At 44.5% G+C, this 12,732-nt stretch overlaps 1 protein-coding gene across 1 annotated transcript in view; it reads left to right on the plus strand.

Moving 5' to 3' along the window:
- Window positions 1-337, plus strand: part of MLH1 (mutL homolog 1) — a 75,955-nt gene extending 75,618 nt beyond the window's left edge. Inside the window, exon 19 of the mRNA XM_075586515.1 lies at window positions 1-337. This exon is cut by the window's left edge and continues 644 nt beyond it. The gene's annotated coding sequence lies outside the window, so the exon portion shown is untranslated.
- The last annotated feature ends 12,395 nt before the right edge of the window (window positions 338-12,732 follow it).

Raw genomic sequence — 12,732 nt, forward strand, 5'->3', positions numbered from 1 at the left:
TTTTTGGGGGGGGGCGGCGGCAAGGGGGGACCTTAATAGTGCTTGCCTAAGGGCAGCACATAAGCTAGGGACTGGCCTGAAATGAGTATGCATCCTAATTGGCTTCTGTAATCCTAGTGTCATGATTGAAATTCAAGATGAGAGGCTATGCAAAGATTGTACATTGTGCCAAAACATCATGTTTGAATGGATAATATCAACTGACATAGTACTGTAGGTTCAAATCTAGCGATGATGAAAGTTGAAGAAAAGAAGCATGTTGCATGAAGTACGTTATTTGCACATCATTATAATGTACCATATGGTCAATGTAAATAAACACATTTGTTTGCAGAAATGTTGTCCTTATTCGAAGCCATCAATTAAGTCACTCAACTTGTGAAATGTGATCTTGTAATTGCACTGAAGTGATCTTCCCACCTAAAGTTCATGTATTTTTTTTTTATAGTTATTGATCACCTTTCTCTTTTTGAGCTTACGTTTTAATTTTTTTTTTAAATATATAGAACGCTTACAATATTAAGCAATTTTTCTCCTGTAGAACAGGCAGGATTTTGTGTCCAGGCAATTTCAAATGGTCTAGTAAATACGGATAAACAAGTTATCCCATCAGGCGCATCAGAAATAGCACAGTAGCTGCTGCGTGTACAAACTCACTTTGTCAGGATATGTGACGGCTTAGCATGGCATCTGTGCATATATATATATAATCATTCAGCAACTGGCCCAGCTCTGGGCACCAAATTGTTGCAAGCACTCACGATTCAGAAGGTGAGAACGCCGTAACTCAATCCTCCAGAGCTTCAATGTTGCACCGCCAACCCTCCCGTGACTACAGCGTCGCGTAGGGCGGTCACGTGACCGGCGGTGATCTCCCCCAAAAGCAGCAGCTACCCGGCGTGCAGTCCAGCAGGGAAATGCAGGGAACTCCTCCAACAGCAGGAAGCAGAGCGGAGCACAGCCGTGACGTAAGCAAGGGTGGTGACTAAAAAAGTTTATTGAACAGACATTTGCAGCTGATGGATCCTCTAACGCGTTTCAGCCCTCAGGCCTTTGTCAAAGAGTGATCCATCAGTTATGGGAGGAACATAGATATAGGCAGAGTCAACACAAAACACCTGCACCAGATATTCATCAGGTGAGGCAGGTAGCACACCTAATTGCTATATAACAACCAAGTTTAAAAACTGCCAGTAAATACAGTTCTATAAATTACACAAAATACAAAACGGATGTAAGAAAAGAGTTACAATTAAAAAAACAGTATCAATAAAAATGAACAGGTACAAACATGTCTTATATTGTATTACAATAACTAGATGTAATGATAAGAAGACAACCCTATGGAGGATGAGTGATCAGTAGCAACAACATTACTTTTAAAGGGAACATGAGGTAAGGTAACAATGCAAGATAATAATGGGTTAATAAAGAAAGGAGAAAGGGAGGGGATGGGGGGAGGGGAGGGAATGGGGGGAAGGTGAGCAATGAAGGAATGAAAAGATAATAAAAAATGAAAAAACTATATATACATTGTGGATACATTAGTCATGAATAAAATGTTGCAATTCCCAATCCACATTGAGACCATGTGGCTGAAGAGTATGTAGAGAAAAAATCCACTGCATCTCCATTTTATTTAGCCGGTTTAATCTATCACCGCCTCTGATGTATGTGGGGATGTGTACAATGCCAAATAATCTAAAATTCTTTAGACCACCAGACGAGCATAAGGTAAAATGTTTGGATACCGGATGTAAAAGATCCTGTTTGTTAAGGATATCTGAACATATCAGATATTCTTATGTGTAGTGGGCGAATGGTCCTACCAACATACTTAGCATTGCAACCACATAGAATTACATACACCACGTAACTCGTGTGACAGTTTATAAATGTTGTAATTTCAAATGGTCATTTTCTGAATTCTTGTCAGTGGGTTGGTATAAGGATTAGAGAGGGTGTTTATACTGTAGCGCCGACGAATATTCTAAAACAAATCTGGAGCAATCACCAACAAGACCCAGGTACATGCTGGGTACATGCTGCAACATTTCAGTGACATTTCTGCAGAGACTAATGGCCCATTGGATTAACTGAATGGGACTGCCAGGGACCCCTGCTGTGTTAATCCAATGGGCCATTAGTCTCTGCAGAAATGTCACTGAAATGTTGCAGCATGTACCTGGATCTTGTTGGTGATAGCCCCAGATTTTCCAAGGCAAGTTTTAGAATACTTGTCGGCGCACCTGTAGTTTTACGTTTTTTATTTTGTTAAACTTTTCAGTACAGATATCTTGGAATGAATTTGACGTTACCTTATGTACACTGAAATTAAATAAAATATTATTTTTCCTGGTGTGCAGTGCATGAGGTTCTTTACATGTTGTAAACTAGAGGTTTTGGCATCTACCAAGTGCATTGTTATTATTTTTTTCCCCCCAAGCTTATAGATGACAATTGGCTGTTGGAAGGGCTGGCACGATACCAATGTGTAAACGTCAAAGAATGATTAAACTAGTGAACGAAGATTGAAGATCAAGTTTTGAGGCAAGAGAGACCTCTTTATAACGCGTAGTTAATCAAGGTCTTAAAGCAGCATTGCACATTTCTAGAACAGGGTAAAAGGAGTAGAGAAGGGTACCGCATTGAGTAAATAGATTGAAAAACACTGTTGTTAGTGATGAGAATCCATCAATCAGTGAACTGTTTCCTGCCGGTACTATCCCTTCCCGGGGGGAAAAAATGGAGTTTTAAATCTCCTACGTCACGCAGGCCGATAGGAAGCTGCAATGTCATCTCTTTACTGGACTGCGGCGTCAGGGGATTGAAACCTCCATGAGAAAACTGGCAGCACATTCTCTGGGAAGTAACACGGGAACCAAGGGGTCCCTGGAGCTGAAATTCACACGGTTGGTGAGGGCAGAGGGAAGCTGCTCTTTTTTTGGCACCATAATTTTCTATAAACATTAGTGAAGCCAAATACATCAATAACTCGCTATTATATACTTTTTAAAACATTTTTTTCCCTGCGGATCAAGTTTGCATCATAACATGAGCTTAGCGCAATGCATTTTGAACAGGACTGCTGCTTTATACTATATGAACAGTCCCACATAGCAATGTATATTACAATAACATCACATCCCCATCCTTCAAAACAATTCAGCAACTTCCCCTCCTACACTCTCTCCTTACTTTTACTCAATATATGTGGTGACATACCCACTAATCCTTGCCCTATCCACATACCAATCCTTACATCCTACACCCAAAGCCTATCAACATACCAATCCATGCGTCCCACACTCTATCCCCAAATCTCCTTTTCATCACACACACACGCCACCGACTCCAACTTCATCCCCATTACGCCTCGATTATACCAAGGGCAGCAGTGCTATCCTATGACGTCACCCTGTGCTGCTGCCGAGCAGCATCTTGATCAAGGAGCCTCGGCAGTGAAGGAGAGGATGCAAGGAGGCGTGGCCGTGAGTGGTTCGCCCACATTGGCTGAACCGCTCATGTGCCGCAACTGTCGCCTGCCAATAACAAATTCCTCTGTCTCCTCACCAGTTGTCCACCCTGCAGCTCCAGGCAGTGCGCACGTCGCCACAAGTATGTTTCCTTTCATTGGATTTATGAATTTTTGTTTTTGAGCCGCCAGCGTTTTTCAGTATAATCACGGCCTTACATTGCTCCCTTCCATTTTCCTGTGCCCTATGGAATTCATGATCTGTCTGCAATAAACTTACAGCTATCCATGACTTATTCATTTCCAACTCTCAACCTCCTAACCATTCCACAAACCTGGCTCACCCCCTCAGAAACGACCTCGCCTAGTGCTTTCTCCTACGATAGTCTTTCCCTTAGCCACAGATCCGGGAATGGAGTAGGCATACTACTTTCTTCACGCTGCATATTTCATATATACCCCACTTTCCCTCCCTTCATCCATCGAAGTCCACACTGTCCATCTCTTCCCCCCTTTCCGTATTCTCATCTATTGTCGTCCGCCCCCCCCCCCCCCCCCGCCTGGACCAACCTCTCAATTTCTTGACAACTTTGCTTCCACTTCTGACACCTGCTGTCCTTGGAGATTTCAACATACCTATTGACAATCCAAATGCCACTTCAGCCTCTCCCCACCCCCCCATATTTTATCTCCTTAACCTCCTATGGTCTCTCCCAATGGGCCACCTCTACTACTCACTGCACTGGACACTCCCTTGACCGGGTTTTCTTCTGCTTCTGCTCCTGCTCAGTCTCTAACTCCTCTAACATGCCTTTTCCCTTTCTCTGATCCTCACCTCCTAACTTTTAGCCTCACGCCACCCTCCACAACTACTTCCACATGCTCTAGACCCTCTCCAATTTTCAACACAACCTCTCCTCCATTCAATCTCTACTCTTGCCTGCCCAGACCTAGCAACCTTTATACAACAAAACACTTATCAGTCCTAGAAAAACAGTTTCTGCCACGTCACCCCTGACAATTTTCAACCACAGCCCGTGGCACACCAATTTAACTCGCTACATCCAAAAAATGTCATACCCTGCTGAACATTTCTGGGAGAAATCACACTCTAAAGCTGATTTCCTCCACTATAATTCATACTCTCCTCCTATAACACGGCCCCTTTCCCTTGCCAAGCAAATCTACTTTTCCTCACTCATACTAACTCTGATCTAACACCTTAACGTCTATTTGCTGCCTTTAGCTACCTTCTCTGCCTATCTGCAACTGCACCCCCTTATGGCCCACGGCCTTGCCACCTACTTCAAAGATTGAGTCCATCAGACATGACATCTCTTCAGGTCAGGCTCTACACATACCACGTATCTCGCTTCCCACACTTAACAACCACCCTCAACTCATTTTCCCCCTGTGATTGAGGATGTCTCCGTTATCATCTCACTCTACTTCTTGCCCCCTTGATCCTAGTCCCTCACATCTCCGCTCCCTCTGACGCACTAAGCCCTACCCTGTCACCTTTTTAACCTCCTGTCTGGCACATTTCCATCTTCCCTTAAACATGCACTCATCATGCCCATTCTAAAGAAACCCTCTTTTGACCCAACTTCCCTCTCTAACTACTGCCCTATCTCTCCTCCCCTTTGCCTCCAAGCTACTTGAGTGGCTTATACTTTATACAACTGCTTGACTCTCTTTACTTCAACTCCTTGCTTGACTTTGCAAACTGGTTGCCGTCCTCTACTCTCCACCTAGACAGCACTAACAAAAGTGGCCAATGACCTACACTGGCGACACACTTTATTCGTGCTCGGCTGGTCCCACGAATTCGGGTATACCCGGGTGTATTGAGGTTTGTGACTGTTTTCTGCCCGAGTGCATTGAGGTATTTTCCAGGCAGGGATTGAAGCATTTTATTCCCACTGGCTGCAATACTGCACAGTATATATATATATATATATATATATACTGCATTACAATTCATGAATTTATGCCATCTGGTAGACACGCGAAGCATTGCAGCCTATTAAATCCTAATCATTATCATTTAACAGATCAGCCGCCCGTCAGCCAGGCATGAACCCAGGCTGGGAAGGCAAACGCAACGGGGCTTGTCAGAGGTGAGGAGCGGCGCATTCCAGGTATCTGCCAGGTACATACTGGGTATTTGCTCGAATAAAGTGTGTCGGTGCAGTACTCACAGCTAAGTCTAAGGGTCACTACTCCCTATTAATTTTCCTGGATCTTTGTTGCTTTCTACACTGATCACATAATTCTCCTGCACTTTTTACTACATTAGCCTCCGTGATGCAGCCCTCTCTTGGTTCACGTCTGACCTAACCAGCCACTCCTTCAGTGGTTGTTTCTTTGGTGTCTCCTCTTCACTTCTCTCTGTCGGGGTCCCACAAGGCTCTGTCTTTGGACCTCTTTTCTAGGTGAACTAACAATATCAAAAGATTATCTCTCTATGTCATACAAATTTGCCTCTCATCCCGTGTCACCAACTGTCTCACCCCAATCTCGCCTGGATGTCCCACCATTACCTGAAGCTTGACACGTCCAAAACAGAACTAATAATCTCCCTCTTCCACTACTACACCCAAAAAATCTACCTCACTGTCACTAAAACCATAATCTCATCAATAATCCAAGCTCGCTGCCTAGGGATCACCCTTGACTTTGCCGTCTCCTTCACATTCTCAAAGACCTGACGTTTTCACCACCGAAATATTGCGAGGATATGCCCTTTTCTCACTCATGGTGCAGCTAAAATCCTAATTCACTTACTTATCTTGTCCCACCTTGACTACTGCAACCGCTCCTAGCTGACATTCACCTTGTCCGTCTGAGACGACTTCAATCCATCCAAAACACGGCTGCCAGACTCATCTAGTCATTTGTACTGCCCTTGGGATGAATAGTTCTTTTGAAAGCTCCCTGTACTGTCCCCGAATATCTTTGTATATAGTTATCATATCCCCTCTTAGACGCCTCTTTTCTAATGTATATAAATCTAATTTAGCTAGCCTCTCCTCATAAGTTAGATTTTTCATCCCCTTTATTAATTTGGTGGCTCTTCTTTGCACTCTCTCTAGTTCCATAATGTCTTTTCTAAGGAATGGAGCCCAAAATTGTACTCCATGTTCAAGGTGTGGTATTACTAATGCTTTGTAAAGGGGCATAATTATGTTTACTTCCCTTCCATCCATTGGCCTGTTGATGCAAGATAAGATCTTGTTTGCCTTTGCAGCTACTGCATGACATTGGGCACTATTGCTAAGCCTGTTGTCTACAAGCACTCCTAAATCCTTCTCCTTCAAGGATTCCCCCATTTTATCCCCATTTAATTTGTAAGTAGCCTGTTTATTCTTGCTTCCCAAATGCATAACCTTATATTTACAGTATATGTATTAAACCTCATCTGTCATTTACCTGCCCAAGTTTCCAGTCTCTCCAAGTCCTTCTGGAGAGAAATTACACCCTTCTCTGATTGTACTACCTTACACAATTTAGTATCATCAGCAAAGATGGAGACTTTGCTATCGATGCCTGCCAACCTCAAGGTCATTAATAAACAAGTAAAAAAGTAGGGGCCCAGTACGGATCCCCAAGGTACTCCACTCACGACCTTAGCCCAACCTGAAAAAGTTCCATTTATGACAACCCACTGTTGTCTATCCTTCAACCAGTTTTCAATCCAGGTGCATATATTTTTACTGAGTCCAATTTGCTTAATTTTGTACACCAACCTCTTGTGTGGAACCGTATCAAAAGCCTTTGCAAAATCTTAGTAGACTACATCAACTGCATTATCCTGGTCTAAAATTCAACTGCATTATCCTGGTCTAAAATTCCTACTTACCTCCTCAAAGAAACAAATAAGGCCTGGGACATAGTAAAGAATTTGGTGCTGCTGCTGCTCGCTCTATCAGGAGCTTTTTGCTGTCCTGGCAGAGGCGACAGCAAGCGCGCTTGGGAGGCGGATATCACTGTGTGTGTGTGTGTCACTTGATAGCTGTCAGTGTGTGTGTATGTCATTGGGTAACTGTGTGTGTCACTTTGAAGTGGTCTGTGTGTTTGTGTGTCACTGGGGAACCTGTGTGTGTGTATATTATATAATATTTTAAAAATTAAAAAAAAAGACGTGAGAATAAATTTATTAACATTGTGCAACTTTGATAAATATATTCACACACAGTGACACACACACACACACACACACACACACACACACACACATACAGTGACACACACACAGTGACACACACAGTGACACACACACACATACATTGACACACACACACAGTGACACACACACACACAGTGACACACACACACACACACACTGACACACACAGTGACACACACACACAGTGACACACACACAGTGACACACACCTCTGTGCTGCCTCTACTCTGTCTGGTCTGGTGACTCTATCTCACCGACACAGTAGGTAAAATGCCGGCTGCAGCCCCATTGGATGGGAGCGATCACGTGACCGCTCCTCCGCTCCCCCATGCGGCAACATTTCAAACTTGCCTGTCTCTTCTGATTTTCTCAGCCTCCGTACGCATCTGCATACATGCGGAGGGAGAAACTATAGCCGCGCTGATTACAGATGCAGGGGCTTTGTGCATCTGTTCAGCGCGGCTCAGCCAGCCTCAGCGACGCTGATTTTACTATGTCCTAGGCCTAAGGTTAGTTTGGCATGCTCTATCCTTCATAAATCCATGCTAACAATTTACTAATAATTTTGTTTTCCATTAGGTATTCCTGTATATTATCCCGTATTAAACCTTCAAGTAGTTTCCCAACTAATGAAGTCAGGCATCAAGGTCTGTAATTTCCCAGTTGTGATCTAGCTCCCTTTTTTAATATAGGCACCACATCTGCTTTATGCCAATCTTGTGGTACTGAGCCTGTAGAAATGGAGTCCTTGAATATTAAATATAATAGTTTGGCTATTACTGAACTTAACTCCTTGAGAACTCTTGGATGTATGCCATCGGGGCCAGGTGCCTTATTTACTTAAATTTTTTCAAGCTGTCTATGAACTTCTTCCTCAGTTAACCAATTGTTCATTAATATGGAGGTTGTGGCTTCCTCCTGCGGCACTACTATTGAACTTGATTCTTCCCTGATATACACAGAGGCAAAGAATGTGTTTAATACCTCAGCTTTTTCCTTATCTCCAATAATCTGCCTGCCCATCTCACACTGAAAGGGTCCTATATTTTCTTTTCTCATTTTTTGTTATTAAGGTACTTAAAGAACTTTTTAGGGTTGATCTTACTTTCTATTGCAATCCTTTTTTCATTATCCATTTTTGCTAATTTGATTGCCCTTTTGCAATTTTTGTTACATTCCTTATAATTCTGATATGATGCTTCCGTCCCTTGTTACTTAAAGAATCTAAACGCCTTCCTCTTCTTTTCCATTTCCTCCTCTACCTGTTTATTTAGCCGTATTGTATTGTATGTCTTTATTTATATAGCGCCATTAATGTACATAGCGCTTCACAGTAGTAATACATGTGGTAATCGAATAAATAACAGATAATATAAATAACAGATCATGGGAATAAGTGCTTTAGACAAACATAACATTAAGGAAGAGGAGTTCCTGCCCCGAGGAGCTTACAATCTAATTGGTAGGTAGGGAGAACGTACAGAGACAGTAGGAGGGAGTTCTGGTAAGTGCGTCTGCAGGGGGCCAAGCTTTATGTATCATGTGTTCAGAATGTTCACAGTGCTATTCGTATGCTTCTTTAAGCAAGTGTGTCTTAAGGTGGGTCTTAAAGGTGGATAGAGAGGGTGCTAGTCGGGTACTGAGGGGAAGGGAATTCCAGAGGTGTGGGGCAGTCAGTGAAAAAGGTTTAAGGCGGGAGAGGGCTTTAGATAAAAAGGGGGTAGAAAGAAGACATCCTTGAGCAGAACGCAAGAGTCGGGATGGTGCATAGCGAGAAATTAGGGCTGAGATGTAAGGAGGGGCAGAAGTGTGTAAAGCTTTAAAAGTGAGGAGAAGAATGGAGTGTGAGATGCGGGATTTGATTGGAAGCCAGGAGAGGGATTTCAGGAGGGGAGATGCTGAGACAGATCTAGGAAAGAGTAGAGTGATTCTGGCAGCAGCATTTAGGATAGATTGTAGGGGAGACAGGTGAGAGGCAGGAAGGCCGGACAGCAGGAGGTTACAGTAATCAAGACGGGAGAGAATGAGGGCCTGAGTCAGAGTTTTAGCAGTCGAGCAACAGAGGAAAGGGCGTAACTTTGTTATATTGCGGCGTAAAAAGCGACAAGTTTTAGAAATGTTTTGAATGTGAGGGGCGAATGTGAGAGAGGAGTCGAGTGTGACCCCTAGGCAGCGTGCTTGGGCTACTGAGTGGATGATCGTAGTTCCAACAGTAATGTGGAAGGAGGTAGTAGGGCCAGGTTTGGGAGGAAGTATGAGGAGCTCTGTTTTAGCCATGTTGAGTTTAAGGCGATGGAGGGCCATCCAGGATGATATAGCAGAGAGACATTCAGAAACTTTGGTCTGTATAGCAGGTGTAAGGTCAGGTGTTGAAAAGTATATTTGTGTGTCGTCAGCATAGAGGTGATATTTAAACCCAAAAGATGTTATTAGGTCACCTAGAGAGAGTGTGTACAGAGAAAAGAGAAGAGGTCCCAGGACAGAGCCCTGGGGTACCCCCACAGAGAGATCAATAGAGGAGGAGGAGGAGGTGTTAGCAGAAGAGACACTGAAAGTACGATGGGAGAGGTAGGATGAGATCCAGGATAGAGCTTTGTTCCGAATACCAAGAGTTTGGAGAATGTGGAGGAGAAGAGGGTGGTCCACGGTGTCAAATGCTGCAGAGAGGTCGAGTAATATGAGCAGAGTGTAATGACCTCTGTCTTTGGCAGCATGGAGGTCGTCAGTTATTTTAGTGAGGGCTGTTTCCGTGGAGTGAGCAGTGCGGAAGCCAGATTGTAGAGGGTCTAGGAGAGAATAGGTGTTGAGAAAATGGAGCAAGCGAGAGAATACAAGACGTTCAAGGAGTTTAGAGGCAAAAGGCAGGAGGGAGACAGGTCAATAGTTAGAAAGACAGGTAGGGTCAAGCTTGCTGTTTTTGAGTAATGGTATGACTGTTGCATGTTTGAAGGAGGATGGAAAGGTTCCAGAGCAGAGGGAGGAGTTAAAAATGTGTGTGAGCGTAGGGATTATAGTAGGAGCAAGAGGTTTTAGGAGATGGGAGGGAATGGGGTCAAGAGGGCAAGTGGTAGAGGGAGAAGTGGCGATCAACAGCGACACATCCTCCTCTGAGACAGTGGAAAAAGAGTCAAGGAAGGCAGGAGGAGAGTTAGGAAGAGGTGTAGGATGGGAAGAAGAAACAGAGGGGATGTTCTGAAGTATGGATTCCACCTTTTCCTTAAAATAGTCAGCAAAGTCCTGAGCGGAGATGGAGGAAGGAGAGGCAGCTGAGGGTGGTTTGAGTAGAGTATCAAAGACAGAGAACAGTCGGCGTGGGTTAGACTTGTGCATGTTGATTAGTGCAGAAAAGTAGGCTTGTTTAGCTTGCGAGAGGGCAGAGTTGAAACAGGATAGCATAAATTTGTAGTGAAGGAAGTCTGCGAGAGTGTGAGACTTCCTCCAGAGGCGTTCAGAGGAACGAGTGGAGGAACGCAGCATGCGTGTGGGAATTTAGCCAGGGTCTAGGGTTAGAAGGGCGAGTGCGGCAGAGAGAAAGTGGGGCATGTAGATCAAGAGAGGAGGACAAGACAGAGTTGTAGTTCCTGACCAGGTTCTCGGGGTCTGTAGCAGAGCTGAGGAGAGGGAGGAGCGTAAAGTGGACTCAAAGTCAGGTAAGTGAATAGAGCGCAGGTTTCTGCAGAACCGGGGTGTAGATGGAGGTGGAGAAGGGGAGAAGCGAGATAGAGAGAATGAGATGAGATGATGGTCAGAGAGAGGAAAAGGGGAAATGGAGAAATCGGAGAGAGAGAAGTTCTTAGTGAAAACCAGGTCTAAGTAGTGGCCATCCTTGTGGGTGCTGGCTGCAGTCCACTGTTGAAGGCCAAAAGAAGAGGTTAGAGAAAGAAAGCGGGAAGCCCAAGGGAGAGAGGGGTCATCAATGTGGCAATTGAAGTCCCCAAGGAGAAGAACAGGGGAGTCTGAGGAGAGGAAGAAAGAGAGCCAGGATTCAAAGTGAGAGAGAAAGGCAGAAGGGGGATGAGTAGAGGTAGGTGGGCGATAGATGACCGCCACATGAACAGGGAGAGAAAATCTGGACAGTGTGAGCCTCAAAGGAGGGAAAAGCAAGAGAGGGAGGAATAGGAAGGGTTCGGTAACGACAAAGAGAGGAGAGCAGGAGCCCCACGCCTCCACCCCTGCCATCAGTGCGCAGAGTGTGGGAGAAGGAAAGGCCACCGTAGGAGAGGGCAGCTTCCAGAGCAGAGTCAGACTGAGTGAGCCAGGTCTCAGTTATAGCAAAGAGAAGCAGGGAGTGAGCGAGAAAGAAGTCATGCACAGAGAGGAACTTGTTAGAGAGGGAGCGAGCATTCCAAAGGGCACAGGAGAAAGGGAGAGAGGAGGGAGGGTGGCAGGGGATGGGTATGAGGTTGGAGGGGTTGACACCAGAAGGAGTAGAGGTTGCAGTTGGCAGGCGAGGACGAGCGCATGTGGGAATAAGACAGGGACCAGGATTGGGAGAGATATCCCCAGAAGCAAGGAGGAGAAGCATGGATAGAAAGAGAATGTGTGAGGATGGTTTGTAAGGGTGTGTTTTAGTGCAGGGGATATAGCTGTGTGGTGTCAGAGGACGCAGGTAAGAAAGGAGTTCATGTGAACAGAGAAGTGGTGAAGGAAGGAGAGATGGAGATATATGAATGGAGTTAGAGACATACTGATGCTGGTAAAAAGAAGTGCATAATTTGAGAAGAAGTGAAGTCACTGCAAATATAAATGGTAAAGGCAGCATCACAGCAGTAATGATGCAGTCTGGTATTGATGATATCCTCCTTTCCAGCGTAGTTCAAATGCAGGAATCAGGGCCAGATGGGGTGTCCACTTCTTCCTCACTTGTTTTGACCTTCCTTTTAAACTTCAGTTGTTCAGTAGTCATGCCACTTATAATGGGCCACTTGGATATGGGCTGCAAGCAGACTAGCTGTTCTGACTGGGTTTATATAGGCCTAAAAAGTCACCTGACTGTTGTTCTGTCTGCTTAATTAGCACATCTGAGGCACATTCAAACAAATGGTTTTCTACACAGGGTGTTCCCTGC

Source organism: Ascaphus truei, chromosome 2 (assembly GCF_040206685.1).
Source record: "Ascaphus truei isolate aAscTru1 chromosome 2, aAscTru1.hap1, whole genome shotgun sequence".
Lineage (NCBI taxonomy): Eukaryota > Metazoa > Chordata > Amphibia > Anura > Ascaphidae > Ascaphus > Ascaphus truei.